The sequence below is a fragment of the Lissotriton vulgaris genome, chromosome 1_1 (genome assembly GCF_964263255.1).
Source record: "Lissotriton vulgaris chromosome 1_1, aLisVul1.2, whole genome shotgun sequence".
NCBI lineage: Eukaryota > Metazoa > Chordata > Amphibia > Caudata > Salamandridae > Lissotriton > Lissotriton vulgaris.
In genome coordinates this window covers 399,841,212-399,862,708 of record NC_141685.1, presented here as the reverse complement: position 1 = coordinate 399,862,708, position 21,497 = coordinate 399,841,212, and the positions used below count along the sequence as shown (strand labels likewise).

At 48.6% G+C, this 21,497-nt stretch overlaps 1 protein-coding gene across 2 annotated transcripts in view; it reads left to right on the top strand.

Moving 5' to 3' along the window:
* Positions 1-265: 265 nt before the first annotated feature.
* Positions 266-21,497, top strand: part of YIPF1 (Yip1 domain family member 1) — a 152,824-nt gene continuing 131,592 nt past the window's right edge. For both annotated transcript variants that reach the window (XM_086952480.1, XM_086952481.1), the window contains exon 1: positions 266-431. The gene's annotated coding sequence lies outside the window, so the exon portion shown is untranslated. The remainder of the gene's footprint in view (positions 432-21,497) is intronic.

The following is a 21,497-nucleotide window of genomic DNA, read 5'->3' as shown; positions in this document are numbered from 1 at the left end:
CTATCCTGCTATGTTTTGATATATTTGATACAATGTTGTAAACCTGCGTATTTTCCTACTTGCTCCTACATGCTATCAGCACTCAGAGCTGTTCTTGGATACAAATATGCTTCAAAAACATTTAAACAACGTTTCATTTAAAGATGGCGGCATAATGACGCAAGATGCTTTGTAGTCCCTTTTCTGTTTCCATAGATCCCGGCTTGGCTCTTTTCCTACTGTCACATCACATCCTCCCCGTGGGCATGTTACTTCCGTCCGCATCATCAGAGGCAGGATTTACAGCTGACGGTACAGCAGAGCTGTTGCTGATGTACGTACCCATAGGGACTCCAGCCTCCGAACACCCTCAATGCCGTTCCCCATTGACTCGTCCGCTTCTCCGACAGGCGCCCGATACCAGGACCTAGAGTGAGCACCAACCGACTAAGGTTAGGAGAGATGACATCTGTACTATGCCAATGCAGGGGCAAAAAAAAGCACTGATTGGGACATAAAGCACTGATTGGGACATAATACTGTAACACTTGTCTAGATGCACCTGGCTTGGGCTATGGCTATGAAGAGGCTCTCTTGACATATTAAATGCACACCCAAAGAGAAAAACATGTGAGCAAGTCGCATTTTGTATTGGGTTAAAAGGTAGTAATCTCAGCCGCGAGTGCTCTATATTTTTTAACCTATTCTATGTGGGATATTTCAAGGAGCACATCATGCTGCATTTTAACTCCTTCTAAGTGCTATAAGGAATGAGGCATGCGGTTGAAGTACTTGGGCCTCTTTGGAGTTGCACATTTACCTGGAAAAGCATTATTGTTTGGATCCTACAGGCCGAGAGACTGACTAGGGCATTTGACCAGTAGTTTGCTTTTAATGCAGTCTTCCATTGATGCCAAGAACTATATTTTTGCCTGCTAGTCATCTTAAAGGCTGAGTGAAAGAAGTGACGGAGGGAGGAAGCATGGATAAAAATGAACCAGCAAGAATGAGATAGAAATAGGAAGCGTAGGGTGCTGAACGAAAGAGGCATGAGGTTGAATCAAGACTAGGCATGATATTCGACAACCACAGGATTTGGCAGTGCAGCACAGTGCTCCATAGGAAACTTCTGGGCTACTCCACTTATTTAATTTTATTCACAAATAAAGCGCTGTGTTTACATGTGATGCTGCATAAGGATAACCATATATAATACTTTTGTTCACACGAACAATAGTGCAAGTGGAGGGCCATGTTTGTTTTTTTTTTTTTTTGCAGTGAAACTAAATGATATTTTGTGAAACAGTTTAGCCAAAGTAAAATGAATCAATTAATAAAAAATAAGCATTCGTAAATGCATTAGGTCTCACCTATTTGATAATATTTTTTTGTTTTTGGTAAGTTTTACATTGGTGAGCACATATGCAATGTAAGTTAAAGAAACTCCATAAAAGTGAGGATAAAATTAATGTAAATATCTAAACTGCGTGGGGAAGAGGAGGCAAAGAAGCATGAGGATAGATGACACATACCTCTAACTACTAGAATTGAGCATAGTGGGTTGGCAGAATGGCATACGCTGGGACAGGAATGACGGCAAACTGTAAAACATGAGAACACACATGAAAGAAAATGCTGTACTTTTGAGAGAACTTAGTTGTACCTGTACACTACAGAACTTTGTGAGGATGTGGTAGGTAGTGCATGCCGGGACAAAGTTACAAGGACCGAAAGACGGGGAATCTTCCTCGCAGTGCACAAATAAATGCTGCAGGGTCGACTAGGCAGAAGAACTATGACACAATATCAGTGCCAAGAAAAGCCTGGCACAATGATTACCCAGCAGCTGGTTTGGCACTGGTGCAGAAATACTGTAAACGTGCGGGCAATATGGGAACTGGTTATTAAAAGGCTTTTGAACTAAACAGTGGGCAGCATGGTGAGGGCTGGTAGACGGCCGGATGTTGAGGAATGAATTAATACTCGCCATATGGGGCAAGATGCAGATAGATCCCAGGTGGTGGAAACGCATTCATTCGTCGATCTAGAGGGGTATACAAGCCGGCATCAGGTTGTAAATCTGGTCTGCGTACATACTACCCATGCAAAACGTGAGTAATCGGGCTGCCTTGGGGACCATTTGCCACCACCAAACAGGTCCGCGCAAAATGGCGTCTGCCGACCTCAAGTCTTCCTCGCTAGAAGTACCCGTCAGCTACGCCCCCATATTCAACTAGAGCATGATCCACCGCACGCAGAGCACATGTGCATAAACTAAAATACTACCATCTGGTAAATGGTTTGTCAAGAAAAGACGGCACATACACAGTCATGCCCCTCAGAAAGTCACGCCATTTGTAAAGACCTAAAGCCCATTTCCAGCAAAGTCTGCACCAAACCTTAGCGCCCAGATACCCATACCGCAATTGAACCATACTAAAAATGTGTTTAATCACTCAGCTGAAGAGCGCAAGTGTAAACAAAAATAGGAATCTCAGTGAGCATGCGCCTCCTATATAGCTAATCAGCTGGAAGCTGAGGAAAACAAGAGTTCCAACCCTGTTTTGAAGTTGGAGGTCCGAGCGACTAAAAATATGTTTAATCACTCATGCAGGACCCCGCAGATGACAGTAGTTATGGGTGTCTAATGTGAGTGAAAGGAAGGGGCTGAGAGCAAAGACAAAACATTAAAAAAACCATAAAAAATGTTCTACAAAAGCGGATGGAAACAGAACTTGGGCCCCAGGACATAGATAAGAAAAACACGTGAGGACCAACAGTAAATAGTATGCTACAGCCAATAGAAATTGAGGAAAAGTAAGTGGCAAAGACAGGAACCAATGAAAAGCAAGAGCGCGGGATGTAAGCCCCTTTTAAGATTTATATTAAATACAATAGATTTCACAAAGCTGTGCAGGGGAAACCGAACAACAGGAAATAGTATGCTACAGCCTCTAGAAATGGAGGAAACATCAGTGGTAAGCACAGGAACCAATAATAAGCAAGTTGGTGGGATGTAAACCTAAGGTTTATATTAAATATAATAGATTTCACCAGCGCTGTGCAAATGAAACCTAAAAAGAAAAGGCACAAAAAGGGGAATAGAATGAGACCAAAAAATGGTGTTATACCACTGTGGCAGTGACAAACACCTCGTGCATTCTTATGTCTATCCAGCAATAAAAGAGATATGTAGTAAGTGTGAAATGCAGTGGCACTTTTCCAGGTGTGGAAAGTATCAGCAGATACCAGGGACAAGAGATGTAGAAGAACTGAGTAAGTACACCAAGTAATTCTTACAGTGAGGGATGGTGACGATGATGGTCCCATTCAATTCAATTTTGTTAAACACCTCCCTCCCATGAAGGATTTCAAAACAATGCATTGTACATTTACTGTATCATAAAAATAGCATAATGGTTACAATTGTAGTACAATTAATAGAATTCCGGTTAACAGATTTTAAAGTGCTGTACGTTAGTAAAGAAAGGAGGGCATAAAACAAATGGAAAGCTTATTTGACAGATTATGTACAGTGCTTTGATACTCTTGAATCATGTTCACGCTTTATAAAACATTCTAAATAAATTTGCAATTATATACACTATTCCTTAAAAAATTTGTTTCTCAGATAGTGCCACTAACTAAGTTAAAATGTGTTGCAGAAAAACAGGACATATGAAAATCTTGGACCCCTTCAGAACATAAGGTGCATGTTCATTCTTGGCATCTTCCCATTTTCCAATAACACTGTAAACATAGTTCTAGATAGTTAATGGTAAGCAAATTATGTCAGAGGACATTGAGGACTATCTAAGCGGCAATGGCACTGAACAGCTGGCAGCACGAGGTCACCCCAGAACTAATAATATAGTGGAGAGGTTGAATAAAACACTTAAGGTCAGTATTGTGATGGGGCGAGAGAAACAGGTGATTGGTACTAGTATTTGGAAAAGAGAGTTGCTGCTGATAGGCTGACTCCAAACAGAACAGTAGATTTGGTGTCCTTTGAGGTGTTTGGAGGAAGCCCAGTTATTCACTGTTCATGGGATACAGGTGAAAGTCGATGCAAGTCAGCAGGAATTATAAGAAATTAAAAATCAGTGTTAAGAAGAAGCATAATACGACAGAACACATTATGAATGCTAGGAAAGCTACAGGAGACATCTGAGTAAACAAAGGAAATTGGGTGCATATACAATTATTAGTGAGCATTGTGAAAGAGATGCATGTGTACCCTTATGCTATCCAGTTAAACCTCGTACTATTCAAGACCATAACGACAGAGGAGGGCAAATGATAGAACCTACAGAGTCGTAGTCTAGAGGGGGAAGTTTTCCAAGGGGAAGCAAGAAATAGAAAAGTTCTTCCAGACGGAGGCAGAAGGGAATCTGGGAGATATGGAAATGAGGAGAACAAATTAAATGAAAACAGGTGCTTAAGAAGGAGTTGTACATTAATTCGAAAAAGATTTGACTACTATTATAGGAAGTCCAGTTGGACTTATTTATCAATGTATTTATGCGTGTTTGTTTCTGTTATTTAACTTATCTTCATCTGTACATACGTTCTCTATGGTTCCATCATGCAATGAAAGGGAGGGGTGTGCTATCCTCGATTTAAACCCACTCTAGGTGTAGTTGAATGTTTAGAACATATTCCAGTAGTTATGCCTTGAAATTTGGAATCCAATCAGTTGGCCAGTGTTGCTGAAGAATGCTGTGTCGAAGCTCTCATTTACGCATGACTAAATAGTGTTTCTCATCACCCAGCTCCCTTTGGACTTATGTGCACACGACACTGACTCGGACCTAATACAAATGGTTAGATATCATACAATCTGTTACTGAGTTATAACTCAAATGTAAAGAAATATATTTACCCTGCTTGCAGTACATGATTTTACTAAGTGAAACACTGTTCCCCTGCATTGACAGGGCACCTTTTTATGATTTAATAAGCAATTGTTCAAAGGTATGGTAATTCTACTGAAAGGTAGAAAGGCAGGCAGAATAACAGGTAAGCCACCGAGAGCAAGCATTCGTGTTTTCAAAAACATCCAACTTTGGTTAATCAGGGCATTGCCATCTAATCCAAATCGAAGCAAGACACAGACTCTCCCTTAGATATCTGCCCAGGCCACCTCCTCACGTATCAGTGCCGCTCGACCTACAGGCCAAGTTTGAATAAGGCTATAGTCAAGTCAAGAAATTAAAGTTACAAAATAAAAAGAGGGAAATTATTTGTCATTGTAGGTATGTAGTACGTCCCTCATAAAATTAGAAATACTGAGTGTGCACCCATAATCCACCCCACTGGCAAGTAAACTCTGCATTCTGATCGATAACTGACTATTTTTCTCCAATTAACACAAAACCATAACCAGCGCTAGTTATCTTAAGTTACTAAACTGTACAGCATTCCACTCATCATACCGTAAACAAAAATACAAAGTAGTGGATGGAGCTATGATCTGCTAAAATTCAACTACTTCTGTTGCCTTTGTTTTGGCCTCTTGGATACTTAAACAGTCATCAATGACTGCAGAATGCAGCAACAGGACTACTTGTATAGTTGGAAAATTTCCGACCAATATCCCTTCTGCCTTGGGTCGCCAAAATTGCGGAGGCTCACACCAATAACATCCTTTTTGGCTTTTTAAACAACAGCGGTACCTTAGACCACTCCCAGAATGGTTTTCGTCCTGGTCATAGTACAGAGACTGCACTTTTAGCGGTGAGTGAACATATGCGCATCATTCTAGATGAGGGACACACTGAGGCTCTGATACTGCTCTAACTCAGTGCTGCGTTCTACGCTGTCTCCAATCGGATCCTTCTGTGCCTCCTAGAGGAGGCGGGGGATGGTCGGTCTGGCACTAGATTGTATCCGTTCTTTCCTCTCTGACAGAGCTTTCCAGGTCTCTGCCCCCCCCCCCCCCCCTTCCTCTCTCTCTCACCCATTCCATCAAGCAGGGAGTTCCTCAGGGCTCGGCATTAAGCCCTGGCCTGTTTAACCTCTACGTCCAACCCCTGGCGGGAGTGGTGCGGGACCATGGCTTGACCATAGTTTTGTATGCGGATGGCACACAACTGTTGGTGGCCCTTTCTGATGACCAGGCTCAGGGCGCCACGCAGTTTCGGAATGGGCTAGAGGAGGTAGCAGGCTAAGTGACCACCAACTGCTTTCAACTTAACGCTAGCACATCAGAAGTGCCGTTGGTGGGGAACAACAAGGGGCTCTGGAGTACGCAGTGGTGGCTGGCGTCCTTGGGCAGCGCCCTCACCCCTATGTTGGTGGTAAAGAACTTGGGGATCTGGTTTGACTCCACTTTCGGGTTTCAGGAGCATACCAAAAAGATTGCTGGTACCTGTTTTGGACTCCTACGGGGTCTTAGGCCCATATTGGGGTTCTTCGACCCAGCCACCCGCCAGTTAATTGTCCAGGCGACTATTTTGTCCAGACTGGACTACACTAACTCTCTGATGTTGGGCGCCAATAAGGCGGAGATGAATTGCCTTCAGCAAGTCCAGAATACAGCCGCTCGTGTCCTGCTCAGGCTCCCTAGAACCTGCTCCACGGCAGGTGCCTTGCAGCGCCTTCACTGGTTACCTGTTCCTAAGAGGATCGAATTCAAGGCACTTTGTCTGACCTAAAATCCTAAAACTCTCATCCCCTGAGATTTTATCAAATGTATTGGTTCCCTATGTCCCCACACGCCAGCTACGATCTGCTGAGTAATCCCTGGCTTCAGTCCCCCGTGTGAAACGCCTGAGAGCGGGGGGGGCGGTTATTTCGCTGTCTTGCCGCTAAATTGTGGAATTCTCTCCCCCTTCAAACTCGTCGTTTGGATGGCCTGCTACCTTTCCGCAAGGCCTTCAAAACTCATTTGTTCCCTACGTGCTAGCCCTGCTTTCTTCCGACACTGCTATCAGCGTCGGGACGCCCCTTTGCTGGGGCAGCTGCACACTTTATAAGCTTACCTAACAATAACAACTAAGACCAACTATATAGAACATAGAATTCCAGTAGCAACTCAGGTCCACTGGGTGCTAGTCCGTCTGCTCATTAAATTGTAAGCCATATTATTGTGAAGAAAGAGCACCTAGAAGCTGGGCCAAGACTTCTGATGATCATGTTCCATAGCAATGCATCTTTGACACAATTAGAATTAGGCAAACAGTCATTTGCTTAAGGGGCATGCTTTTTAGGTCGAGGACCATCGCACTGCGTAGCCCGAGATTTAATGTTTCTTAGAGGGGGCTTGGAACCCGCCCCTCTTCTCCATTGGCTTGCCTAGTAAATGCTGGCCAGCCATTGGAGGAGAGGGGCGTCGCTCCCTTTAAGCCCCGTCTTTTTCGGATTCGGGGCGTGTTTTTTAGGTTCTTTCTATCTGTGACGTCATCCGTCACTCACCAAAAAACACGCCCCCGATTCCGAAAATTTCTGAGCTTTGCGGCAGCCATTTCTGCCCGACAATAGGAAGAGAAAAGAACCATGTCTTGTTATATATACGTGCAGCTATTACTGCAAGCCATACAGCATGCAACCAAAGAAAAAAAAATTACGCTTTAAGAGAAAGCTTCATCGTAAAATGAATTGATCACAATGGAGAAAGAGGTAACTTTGAGTGTTGTACACGAGTAATACTGTTGACTTTGATGGCGTGGGCGTGGCTAGTAAGTGTGCAACGTGTATTTCCAAACAATGATCAAGCGTGCATGATGATGGGTTTTAAAGGATAACATGGGGATGTATTCTGATGCCAGGGGGTGCCAAGTAGCCTCTATGGCATCACTGTCCTGGCTGGAGCCCCTGCACACCTGGCTCTCTGCAGCAGCACCTACTGCCGCCCGCCTCCTCAACGAAGGTGTGAGGGCTACTGCAAACCAAGAGATCAAGCTGCGGACCGCTGCCTTTACCTGCTCTCTGCCGGCTGCCCGCTCCTCCTTTCCTTTTCACCGGGGGGAGCGTGTGTGTTAAGCCTTGCAGTCTGAAGCATCGCGCATGATTGCATCCGCCCCGGAGGTTATTGTGCGCCGGGAGGCGTCGTCCTTGTCTCCATCAGCGCTGTGCAGTCCAGTCGGTGAAGCCTCCACTGCATTGCGCGTCACCCGCCCACTCCGTCCCTCACATACTCCAGCACAGTTTCTTTAGGTCTCCGCCCTCCTCTATTTTCTTCCCCCTGCCTCGCAGGTTGGCCACCTCTCTGTCCGCGGTGTGGCCGGGGGATGGGAGGCTGACAGAGTAGGCCATCTGCTGCTCCATTAGCCCTGTACTCCAGAATCTGTCCTCCCCACCCTTCCTCCGCTTGCATATACAGAGCTGCATACGTAGGGCTCCATGCACAGAATTAGGCCTCTGCGTTCACGGTGGTGCCAGACAGTGCACTCTACCTGGCTTACCTGTTGGGAGCGCAGGAGTTACCACCACAGCCTGGTGAGCCTGCCATGTGAAGGACTCTACCTCAGCCCTTCCAGCCGACAGCCTGTCACCGAATCTCCAGCGTTCCCAAGGTGGACGAGTGATGGATACTTCCTCGAGCCTTCCCTGTCCTGCAGAGGCAGTTGCCTATCACACAATTTTCAGATTACCATGGCTGACTTTGCCCTAACCTTACCAACCATCAGCTATTCAATATCTCCAGAGCGCCGTGACTTGGACAAAAGACTGGCTCGGCCCCAGCCCTAGAAGCCATTCAGAAGGGAACTGCCGCGTAATGTCCAGATTTCCATCCGGACACAGGACTGTCTGCGCCTCAATCATACCCTCTATCAGGGGTAGCAAGCTGTCTCGAAACCTGCACACTCCCTCGAACGCTACATGTGACTGACTTCATCCCAGAACTACCAGCCTTGCAGAGGCACGATTGATTATCCAGAACCTGACACGTCTTCACAGTGCATTTTTTCCTCTGAGTTGCATAAAACATACAATTTATTGCATCGAATCCTTAGAATCCAGGATGATGCCAGGTACAGACGGATCTGATTAACCGGAAGGTGTTGTTGTGTGACTGTGCTTGCGCCCAGCAAGCTCCAGTTTCAGAGGCACGAGACTGGCTCTGTGGCGCACTCTCGGGCGTTCTTTACAACCCCCCGTGCCCCCACCCCGTCTCTGCTGCGTGTACCCTTGCTCAGGCCCAAGTGGAATAATGTCTTTAATCGGACCAGCTCCTTCCACCCGATTATGTGGGTGTGGAGAGCTGTGCTTGCTTCCCTGCCCCCTGGCTGTGCTTGCTTCCCTGCCCCCTGGCTGTGCTTGCTTCCCTGCCCCCTGGCTGTGCTTGCTTCCCTGCCCCCTGGCTGTGCTTGCTTCCCTGCCCCCTGGCTGTGCTTGCTTCCCTGCCCCCTGGCTGTGCTTGCTTCCCTGGCTGTGCTTGCTTTCCTGCCCCCTGGCTGTGCTTGCTTCCCTGGCTGTGCTTGCTTCCCTGGCTGTGCTTGCTTCCCTGCCCCCTGGCTGTGCTTGCTTCCCTGCCCCCCTGGCTGTGCTTGCTTCCCTGCCCCCTGGCTGTGCTTGCTTCCCTGCCCCCTGGCTGTGCTTGCTTCCCTGCCCCCTGGCTGTGCTTGCTTCCCTGCCCCCTGGCTGTGCTTGCTTCCCTGCCCCCTGGCTGTGCTTGCTTCCCTGCCCCCTGGCTGTGCTTGTTCTCCTGCCCCCTGGCTGTGCTTGTTCTCCTGCCCCCTGGCTGTGCTTGTTCTCCTGCCCCCTGGCTGTGCTTGTTCTCCTGCCCCCTGGCTGTGCTTGTTCTCCTGCCCCCTGGCTGTGCTTGTTCTCCTGCCCCCTGGCCGTGCTTGTTCTCCTGCCCCCTGGCCGTGCTTGTTCTCCTGCCCCCTGACTGTGCTTGCTCTCCTGTTTGTGTGTGTTTGGCTCCGGGTGTATGTGTGTGTGGCTCTAGGTGTATGTGTGTGTGGCTCTGGGTGTGTGTGTGGCTCTGGGTGTGTGTGTGTGTGTGTGGCTCTGGGGGTGTGTGTGGGTGTGTGGCTCTGGGGGTGTGTGTGGGTGTGTGGCTCTGGGGGTGTGTGTGGGTGTGTGGCTCTGGGTGTGTGTGTGGGTGTGTGGCTCTGGGTGTGTGGCTCTGGGTGGGTGTGTGTGGGTGTGTGGCTCTGGGTGGGTGTGTGTGGGTGTGTGGCTCTGGGTGGGTGTGTGGGTGTGTGGCTCTGTGTGGGTGTGTGGCTCTGGGTGGGTGTGTGGGTGTGTGGCTCTGGGTGTGTGTGTGTGTGTGTGTGTGGCTCTGTGTGTGTGGGGCTCTGTATGTGTTTGTGTGTGGCTTTGTGTGTGTGGCTCTATGTGGGTGTAAATGCAATAGGTCATGCATTTGCGAGCAATTAAGCTATTGGCATTGTAAATGACAATGCCATTTATTTAACGATTAAGCTATTGGCAATGTAAATGACAATGACATTTATTTATGATTTAAAAAAAAAAAAGTCATGAGCAATACCAATAGCTCTACCTTTAATAATGCCGAGACCATTGCATTGTAAATGCTTGTTGTAAAATGCCACCTGGGGCGAGAGGTTTTGGGAACACAAAGCCTTTGGCACACACCTCCACCAACTCTGCACATCTAAAGTGAGCATCTGAAATTCAGGAATGATGCTACAAGCCTGGTGGATTTTCCTCATTAGGACCTTGGTGCTGTAAAAACTTAGCCTGATTATCACCTTGAAGCCTTTGGGGAGCGTGCACACTTTAGAAGCTAGAAAATACCAAGAAACCAAGTAGATTGTCTCAAAATAATTTACCACATCTGCAAATTCTCTCTAATCCCGAGTACATGTAGTAAGCAGCAAGATCGGTTTACTTCGATTCTCACCAGGCCAAAACTTATTATAAAGCATCTGACTCCAATGACTGAATTATGGCGACTATGCTTATTACCTCCAGAGTTCCATGTAACGGAAATCCACACATGCTTGGATAATTCCCATGTGGAGAAGAGAACTACTAAAATGGGCTGTGAATGCAGCAATCACAAGACAGCACATGAGAGAATCTTGTAATTGCTCACTTAACATAAAGAAATTACAAGAAATCGCCTTGAATCGGTATACAAGTCCTAACTGTAGCTTGTAGTACATTTCCCCTGGCCTTAAAAAATCTCTTGCAAGACGACCAAGCCTCGAGGGAGACCACCACCAGGGACCGTACTTATAGGTGAAAACTTTTCACCCCATCTGTGGTGCTACCCATTGGTAATGGAATTCCACTGAACTCGGGCACCCGCTTTTGACCAAAGAATTTAGACCATATCCTAATAACTAGGATCGTCCATCTGTTTTTGATATAGAAACCGTAACACTGTACAATATACCATGACCAGTAAAGTTCTGAGCATATATTTGAAATCTATTCAAGACCATTTGATGACAAGTACAATTTCATCCTTCCATACTCTGAAACCCGCTGTCGATTAAGAATTAAAAAGTGCCAAATGTTTAAAGTTGTTATCATCAACACTATATTTAACCGCATCGCTGCTGCGGTGATTTTTGCGCTGTGCGGCTGTTTTCGATTTACCGCGTTACATGACGAGCTCAGCTCGTCATCCGCACACGTCACCCGTGGCTGATGACGAGCTGAGCTCGTCATCCGCATCGAAGGGGTTAAAAAAATATATATGCCATCTGCATACGTTAGGTTCACTCCTTCGGTGCAAGTGGAAACTTTGGAAGACAGTCAGTCTTACCAACTTTAAAGGCTCCATCAAATAAGTCTCATATTTGGCCACAATTTTTTTTGTCAAAATATTATAATATGGCCAAAACCAGTTACATCAAACTTCTATCGATTTTAGTGCCTCGTGTCAGCATAGCACAAGTAGCATGTAGGCTTGCCCCGCTAGTACATTCTTTTCACTTTTCTGCTGCGAACCAGCAAATGTTTAACATCTATTAAAATGCACTTCAATAAACATGACGTTCAATGAACATAGGCCTCAAAACAACTTTCCCATTTGTCACCTGGGCGTGTACGAAACATTGGGCACTAAAAGTGAAGGCCACTAAAAAACGAATAACTGGTTTCAAATAGGGTGGCATATTTTCCCAGTGCTTTAAAAAGTGTGAGGACTAACCAACCCAAATGGTACTCATTTCTGCCACATTAGAAAGGTGAAAGGCTGAGTCTTGCCACATTCTTTAGTTAAAGCCGTCATATGCGCGGTGCAACCAAATTATGCAGGAAGTCATTACACTAATCTGCCAGATTGGAGCAATTGGGAAAGGAGGTCTGCTAATGCAGTCATCACAAAGTACATCTGAGCAAGGGAGGCGTAGGCGTTTATATTAATTAACCACGTTTTTCGCGACCTGTCCTAGATGTAATGTAGGTCGTTTTCTGACGCTGCAGTGGCGACTCAGCTTCACAGTGCACTCAAATGAAATTTTTTTTTTTTAAACACCTTTATTGAGTGAAGCAGGTACATACACGGCATTGTGCCTACAACCCATCTGGGCCGGCAGCGCTATAATTCAAACACGTTCCATGATTATGTACCTAATCTTACACAGCCTTGTGCCGTCAACCCTGGGGTACGGCGGCGCTTTAGTGTCTATTAGAATCTGTTGTGACCGCCCTAAACCATTGTCCACTTGACAGTGTATCATACATCAGTCTGTTCTCCTTATACGCTGTGGCCACGCAATCCAGGTACGCAATTACAGGAATTGAAGGTGCATTATATATCGAAAAAGAACTGTCCCCCCCCCTCCCCCTAGGTGAACCACCCCCCCTCCCACAAACCAAATGTACCCCAAAACTCCCCCCCCCCCCCCAACTACGCTCCTAGTTCACTGGCTCTAATGCTGTATAGTGCCCCTCTGTGCGGCCGTGCTGTGTCAGCATTCTCTCGTCCCGAGTGCAGTGCCCAGGTCGTCAAAGTTCGCTCGTGTGTCCTCCCAGGGCAGTATCCCATGTGCGTCCCCACAGTCGTCGTGTCCCATCGTGGCTAAGCATCTATACTCCGCCCAGCCACCGCCCATTCCATTCATACCCTCCACAGCTCTCCCCGTTCCCCGAGGATCCCTCCCCAGTATATGAGGCTACTGTGCTCCCTCCGTGACTTCCTGTGAAGTGTCAGCAGTGTCGTCTCTTGTGTGCCTGAAGGTGTTATATAAAGTCTTTCTTCTTCAGGTGACGTTAACCCTCCCTGTAATAACTATATTAATCTGGATGGCCTGTATAAATTCACCACTGCCTTTCGGATTAGGTTATACGTATACTTCGTGATTAATATCGCGATTAATATCGCATTTATCTTTTGCCGATATATCTCTCTTTATCAACGTTAATCCACGATAGTCTTTTCACTATTCCCATACGGAAATGACCATTTAACCCGGCAACGCTGGCTACTGCCATTTCCGGGACCGCGAGAGGCAGAGACAGCACAAGCTGCAGGTTCGCGAGTGGAGCAACGAGGTATGGCGCGGATAGACTAAACAACCGGGACACCGAAAGGAGATAAGTATCCACCCGCTCCGTTAACTAAAACTTACCTCTGTTTCTGTAGGAGCCCCTCCTTCAAGCCTCTGGGTACCTGTGAAATGTCAAAAATTAACTAATGGAAGGTATGTGCTTCGAGTATATTCTTGGCATTTGGGGATAAATCACAACAGCTTCCTGACACTGTTGTTTGTTGTAACAAGGTTTTTGATATCCCAAACAAATGATGGTGATCATATAGGTTCACATAGATTACACTTGACCTTTGCGTATCTTACTTAACAATATGTATTTTAAGGAAACTTAGTGAGTTACATGAACTCTAGAGTTACCTCCGCCTCCTGCCATACACTATTGGAGGTTCCCAGTCATGACTTGTTTCCCAGTACTGAGTATGTGGTTTATGTCCCCCAGAACCAGGGAGTCACATAGCATAGTTTTAACTCTTGAATAAAACCTATTTTTACCTTGATTCTTGCACTAATCCTTATGACCCACACCCTAGCAATACTATCTTTTTTTCACTTATAGGTCCAATTTTGACCGTCATTAAAGAGTAGACCTCAGTCACTCTCTTCACTGAACTCACCTGGTCCTGAAGAAAGCCGCACCGACCCTTTGGGCAAAAAGGCTGAAACATGTCGACCATTTTTTGAACACTGGAGGATTGAATATGTGTGAAACCTAATAATTTCCTCAACGTATTCAGCCATACCCTCTACTATCAATTCAATCCCGGTCAATAAAATCATTTCCTTCCCGGCATGATTGGATTGTTTTTAAGAAACTCACTCTCACTTCACCAACAATCACTGATCACTACTATTTTAACCTAGGGTGTTCTCCTCCAGGTGGAGGGTGCATACCAACTGACCCCGTGATTCTACACAGACGTGTAAACGAAGGCGGAGAATCAAGATATACCGCCCAATACCATCATGATTACACGTGTATGAGGGTCTTTTACCAAGGGTCATTCTAGTAAGAACTGTACCCAGGTTACACAGGACAAGTGATCCCCCCTCCCCCCTTTTGATTAACGGTGTTATATAAACTCCAAAAGTTTTTTGGGCGACTAGTAGGGGGAAGGAGTTCGCTGTAATGTTCTGTTTGAGTGCTGCAATATACCATGTCCCTGGCCCATCGTGATTTGGTTGGCGTCGGTCCCCTCATCCAGCACTGGGCTATTGTGCGTCTAGCTAGAAGTAAGCCCATGTCCGTCAGTCGCCTGTACGCCACTGGCAGTGCCCTGGAGTAGCCCAGCAGCGCCAGCGCCGGGTCGACAGGGAGTTCATAGTTTAATATCTCACTGTGCTCCGCTATTACTGCCACCCAAAACTCGTATATCCTGCGACACCCCCACGCTAAATGGAGGAAGTCCGCCACCGGCGCATGGCATCGCTCACACTCCGGGGACTGTCGAAGACCGGTGCAACCTTTCTGGGGTGTAATATACTCTTTGCAAGAATTTAAAGTGGATCAGCCAATGGCGTCCATTCAGAGACAGCTTCTTGGTGTTGGCGCAGCAATATTTCCACATTGCGTCGTCTATCGTAAGCTCTAGGTCACACTGCCAGGCAAGGCGAGCCTTAGATACCTCCTGAGCTCTATGTGTGTTAATAGCCTTATACAGGTGTGCCGTCAAATGGCGGGGTGACACGGTGGCTATGATGTGGGAGAGTTCTGGGAGGTCAGGAGGCTCCTCCGCGTCTGGGCCCAGTGTGTCCTTTAAGGCACTCCGGACCCTATGGAACTGTAACCGCTGCAGCGGTGTTGGGCGCTCAACGCCCTGGACTACCTGGTCCCAGGTTTGAACTTTTCCCTCCGCAAACAATGCACCAGCTGTTTCTATTCCTAGCTCCTGTAGTACCCGGACTACCCCTCTCTCTTCGATAGGCGGTAGCCACTGCAACCACTCCACCGCCATCAGGGGTGAATAGCTCAGTTCGCCACCTCTAGCTTTCATGAGCAAGTGCCAGGCATGTTTCGTCGCCGTTATAGAATCCTGCACACCGGTCCTACGGTCGATGGGGGTGCAGATCGTGGCAGGGAGTGGGAGGGGATCAGCAAAGAGTAGTTCCATTTGCACGTGCGGGATGTTCCTCTCACCGTGAATCCACGTGTGCAGATGGGCGGCTTGAGCAACTCTATAATATCTCTCAAGGTCTGGAGCGTCAAGGCCACCCAGCTCATAAGGCAACATAAGCGTGCTCCACTTAACTCGTGGTTGCCTGCCTCCCCATGCCAGCCGGGTCATGAGCTTTGTCAGATTAACAAAGAATGCTCTCGAGAGTACAATGGGCAATGTGGCGAACAAGAAGAGGAACCTTGGTAGAATCACCATCTTCATGATGGCTATCCGTCCCATCAGGGAGAGCGGTAGCTTGCACCACCGCTCCACGTCATCCTCGCATTTACTAAACGCCACCCCATAATTTTCTCGGAACATCTCCTCCGCACTAGTATGGATCATGATGCCTAAATATCTCACTGGTTCCGTCGACCACCGTAAAGGGTATTCCAACTCAAAACAGCTAGTCATCGCAGTCAGCAGAAATACCACCGATTTTTCCCAGTTGATCTTAAGTCGGGAGAGAGCTCCAAATCGTACCACTTCCCGCAACACGGGGGATAGGTTCACCTCCGGGTTCCGTACATAAAGTAACGTGTCATCGGCATATGTCGAGATGACTATTTTGTATATTGGGAAACTAACTCCCCTATGCCAGTGATACTCCCGCAATGCACACGCCAGCGGTTCAGTGACCAGGGCATAAAGCAATGGTGACAGAGGGCATCCCTGTCTCATGCCTCTACTGATGTCGAACGGGTCCGAAACTCGTCCCCCCAGGCGCACCCTAGCTATGGGTTTCCAATAAAGCGCTCCCACCATTTGCAGGAACGGTTCCCCCAATCCCAGTCTGTGCAGGACTCTTAACATAAACGGCCACTCCACGGAGTCGAAGGCCTTCTCCATGTCTAAAAAGATGGCCACGGCTTTAGCGTTTTGCTTCACATGCTGCAAGGTGCCCAACACTGTGCGTATGTTGTAAGCGAGGTTTCTCCCAGCCACAAACCCGGACTGTTCCGGGGCCACCACCTCCGGAGCAATTAGTGCCAGACGAGTGGCCAAGGCTTTGGCGTAAATTTTCGCGTCCACGTTCAGTAAGGAGAGCGGTCTGTATGAGCCGCATGTGTTGGCTGGCCTGCCAGGTTTCAATATAGTCACCAATAAAGCTTCCCTCATAGAGCATGGCATGCAGCCCTCCTCTGATATCTCGTCGAACAGTGAGAGCAAATGGGGGATAAGTTTAACCTTAAATGCTTTGTAGAACCCTACCGTCAAACCATCGATGCCGGGGGCGCTATGGACTCGCATGCTGGACAGAGCTTCGGAGATCTCGTCCGCCTGTATGGGGGACATCAGGAACTCCCTGTCCGACTGAGCCAGGAAAGGTAACTGTATGTGCTCCAAATAGTCATCCATGTCTGACTCCAGGTTTACTGTTTGTGCCGTATATAAGTTAGAGTAGTAATCGCGGAATTCCGTCAGTATCTCATCCTCTGTCGCGACTGTGTCACCGCTCGTCGTAACTAATTCAGTTAAGTTAGGGGCCCTCCTGGTGTCGCGTAGTATTCTGGCCAGGAGCGAACTTGGTCGCTCACTTTCACCATAGGTGCGTGCTGTGGCATATTTACCCAAGTAACGGACCTCTCTATCTGCCTCCTCATTATATTCCACAACCAGGGTTCTAATACTATCAACCACCGTGGGGTCAGGGTTATTCCGTTGTTGTTTCTCCGGGTCCCCTAATTGTGTTTCCAGGTATCGCAATCGCTGCCGGATCGCCTTCAGCACACTAGAGTGTTTGGACATTGCAATCCCCCGGATGAAGACCTTGAATGCCTCCCAAACCGTGCCAAAGGAGTCGACGGAGCCTATATTTTGTTCGAAAAACAGGTCTATTTCTTCCGCCAGCTCGCCTCTAAAGACGTCGTCTAACAACGCATACGGGGGAAAGCGCCACGTGAATGGCGGGATCCTACTTGTCGGCATTGCCAGTGTCAGCAGCACCGGCGAGTGATCAGACAGGGTACGTGCCAGCACTGTGCATGACAGAATGTGACTGGTGATGGGATAGGAGGCCAACCAATAATCGATCCGCGTGTGAATGTTGTGGAATGACGAGTAGTGGTTGTATCCTCCCTTGACCGCGTTCCTGCTTCTCCACACATCAACTAGATCAAGTGTCAGCAACTCAGCCTGAAGTGTCTGAGCGGCCACCGACGGCCGACGGTGGGGCCCAGAGGATCTATCCAGCTCCGGGTCTAGTACCAGGTTAAGGTCCCCCCCCCCAGAGCATACGTGCTTCAGAGTACTGTCTGCAGCTGCGCACCAACTGTTCGTAGAACTCTGGGGAGTCGTAATTCGGGCCGTACACATTGACTACAATCAAGTCATAACCCTTCCCAGTGCATCTTGATATAGAAAAACGCCCCTCCGGGTCAGCTCGCAGCAGCTTTAAATCTAGACCTGATCATGGGTTAACCCATGTCAGAACCCCCCTGGAGTGTGTGGTGAACCCCGCCGCCGTAGAATGTCCCGCCAGACCCCTGTGTCGTAGCATAGCACTATCTAGTGGGAGTTGTCTCCTGCAGGAGAGCCAAATCTATGCAATGCCTCTGTAGATAGTGAAGCACTTTCCTCAGCTTTCTATAGTCATTTAGGCCTCTGACGTTCCAGGTCATAGCCCGGACGGTGTCTATAGGAGTGTCAGTGTCCGTCACGGGGGGTCTAGACATCTACAGCAGATAAAGGTTGTACCCAAATAGTGAGCAGCGGCAAATCTTGCATGCATGAGGTCATCTATAACAGCCAGTGAACATTCTACGGATGGCGGCCCCCCCTCAAAGTCCCCCCCTCACCCACCCACAGCAGACCCTCCCCAACCTGGTCCGTCAGTCTCCCACTGTCCCTCCCTTCTCACCCCGATACCAACAAAACCTCAAAACATACCAACAAAACAAAGCATAAAAAGCATAGTGCGCGGGGGCAGTGGTAGCCCAGGGACAGAAGTACCTCCAAAAACTCTCAGATTACTCGTGTAGCCATCCGCCCGCCCCCCGCCGTGCACTGTAATTCAGAGTAGAGCAACATTTCCTTGACCAAAGACTCCCCATTGCAGAATCCCAGGATCCCCCCCTGCACAGAGAAGGAAGAGCAGGCATTATTACCAACGTGGTACAAGACTGAGTTGCAACCAGGGAGTGTGGTACTCAGTGTTCATAGTGCCTCCCCTACCCCCGCTCCCCATTTCACTTATCTGGAGATGTCGCCCGCCACACAGTTCGAACCTTCCAGTTCAGTGGTTACCATACGAGGAATGTTCTCACCGGCCTCTGTCGCCGGATACTGCCGCAGAGACCCATAGTTCGCCGCTCCCAGCGCCGATTTAGTCCTGTTCCTCGAGCTGGCTGTCGCCCCCGCCGCCTCCGGGGTTTCCTCGCTGTGCGAAGCCTGTTCCCTCGACCAGTGGTTCATGGCCTGTTGCAAAGCCTTGGGGTCCGTGAATATGTGTGAATTCCCTCTTCGATTGACTCGCAGCTTAGCAGGGTATAACAATGCATAGTCCAGCCCCATTTCCCTTAGGCGCTTCTTGTGTGGAAGGAATTTTTTCCGCTCTTCCTGTACCTTAGCCGTAAAGTCTGGGTATAGGGATATGGCATACCCCTCGTACTGCATCTGTCGCTTGGCCCTGGCCAGCTTGAGCGCCACGTCCCTGTCACGGTAGTTCAGCAACTTAGCTATAATGCGCCTGGGGGGCGCCCCTGGCTTCGGGCTATGGGCTAGTGTTCTGTGCGCCCTCTCTACTGTGAACATACTCGAAAACATGTCTACACCCAGCAAGGTCCTCAGCAGCTTCTAGAAGAAGAGTTCCATGGGGCCTGTGTTTGTACTTTCCGGAAGGCCCATAATGCGTAGGTTGCATCGCCTCGAGCACGCTTCCAAATCCTCGGTTTTGTCCTGAAGGGCTTGCATCGTCCTTTCCATCCTCTTATTCGCCGTGTCTATGTCGGTCTGCGCCTACTCCACTTCTGTCATTCGTCTTTCAGCCATATCATGGCGCTCTGCGTGCTTGTCTAGTCTTTCCGCCATGCGGTCCATCCTGTAAGACATGGCGTCCATTTGGTGCCTAGAGCTGATATGCTTGTCTGTATACTCTGTTCCATCGAGAGCAGCATGGTTTTAATATCTGAGATTAGGCCTTGAGCTTCGGCCGTATTCGCTGCCGTCTCGACCTCCGTCTGTGGGCTCTGTTGCAACAGTCGCTTCTGCGCAAATGGCAGATTGCTCTGTGTTCGGTCACCTTTGCCCATCGTGAAGACCGGTCTTGTCGTGGCGGGGCGGGTGGTCTGTCCCGGGCTCCACAGGGGACCCTCTTCCTATGAGGAGCTGGCTGTGACCTACCCGCTTTGCGTGAGTTATGGCGTGGATTCAGCTCTTCCGGTGCCTGCCAGCTTCCTTGTCTCGAGTAGTCAACACCCGGAGATCTCGGCTAATTATTATATGCGTGCGCCAGCAATGCAGGGCCTGGCTTGTGCGCCCAGGGTTGTCCGGAAATACCCGTTCTTGGAGGTCGAGTGCTTGGTAGGGCCCCGCCTGGGACAATGGGCGTCCTCTCACCTCCGAGGAGTCTGACATAAACCTCAATGCCTGGGTAATTGAAGAGCACTGGGCCTTCCCATCCGCCGATAATGCTCCTCAAAATGGCCCGAGCACGCCAGGGTCCTCCCCGCCGCCACAGAGGCAGCCCTGCAATCACTGCCGAGGGTTCGGCCGGGCAGCGTTCCTATGATATGGCCCGTTCACAGGCAGCCCGATACACCCTGCGTTCTCACCGCTACGAGGCCAGCCGCTACCTCCGTCTCAGCCCCAACGGCTAGTTTTGGGAGCAAGGGACTGCTCCGTTCTCGAGCAGCGCTCCGCCAGCTGTAGATCTCCTGCCCAACCGAGGGGTAGTTCCGTATGATGGGGCGTCCCAGCCCTCCCAGCGTGTGCAGCCCCCGGCGGGCCCTGGATGCGTCCGGCTGAAAAGGCCCGGGCCGCGTCACTGACGGCGGCCGCACGTCCTGCCACGTCGCCCTGGCAAGAGGAGTACGGGAGACCGCGGTCGAGCTGCCTACCACATCCGGAGCGCAGACTGGTCGTATCGTAGTCTCCGGCAAGCAGACTCTCCACCTCGGGTGCTTCTGCTGCGCGCCTCGCTTTTAGTTATCCGGGGGAGCAGGAATCGGGAGGCTGTTGTCACTCCAATCGGTATTATTGCAGGATAAATGTTACAGGCACGGCGGAGCTACGGTCTCAGGCCGCCATCTCGCTTGCCGGCTAGCTCCGCCCCCATGCACTCAAATGAATTGGACTGGATGCATGTGTCACGTTAGAAAAGTGTCCAATGTTTAATTGAGTGAATAGAAGGATCTGTCTCACAAAACAATGGTAACTCGAGGGGGGCAGTGCAAAAAAAAAGAAAAACCCAAACCTCGCCATTCTCAGCGTCTTCTGATAAGGAAGATGTTAAGAAAGGTGGGTCCAAAGTCAGCGATAAGAACAGACCGCAGCCTTAAGCAGCAGGAAACCTAAACCTGGAGAATCAGGGGCCACGTGGCACTGGTGACTGAAGGACGGGACATGGATTGAGTGAGAAAGAACTGTGCCATTCATCTACTATAGCAGTTTTATATTCTAAAGTGGCAGGCACAATGTGTGTATAAAGAGGAAGAGGATTAATATGCCAAACTTACACCAAACTGCTATGAGGGAGACATAGCCAAAATTCTCGACTGACTGGACGATGCCTACATTTGTTTTGGTTGCCAGTCCACTTTACAAGGGGATAGAACCCTGGCATTTTAGAGCACTCTATGCAGATAATGTTGGCTAAACCCGCTTTTGATTTTGAGTTTACACATTCTGCCCTTAATGCATGTTTAAATGTTGTGGCAATGGCGCATTCTAATGTACCTTTTACCAGCAATATGATTCAAAACTGAAGAAAAAGGTGCATTTCAAA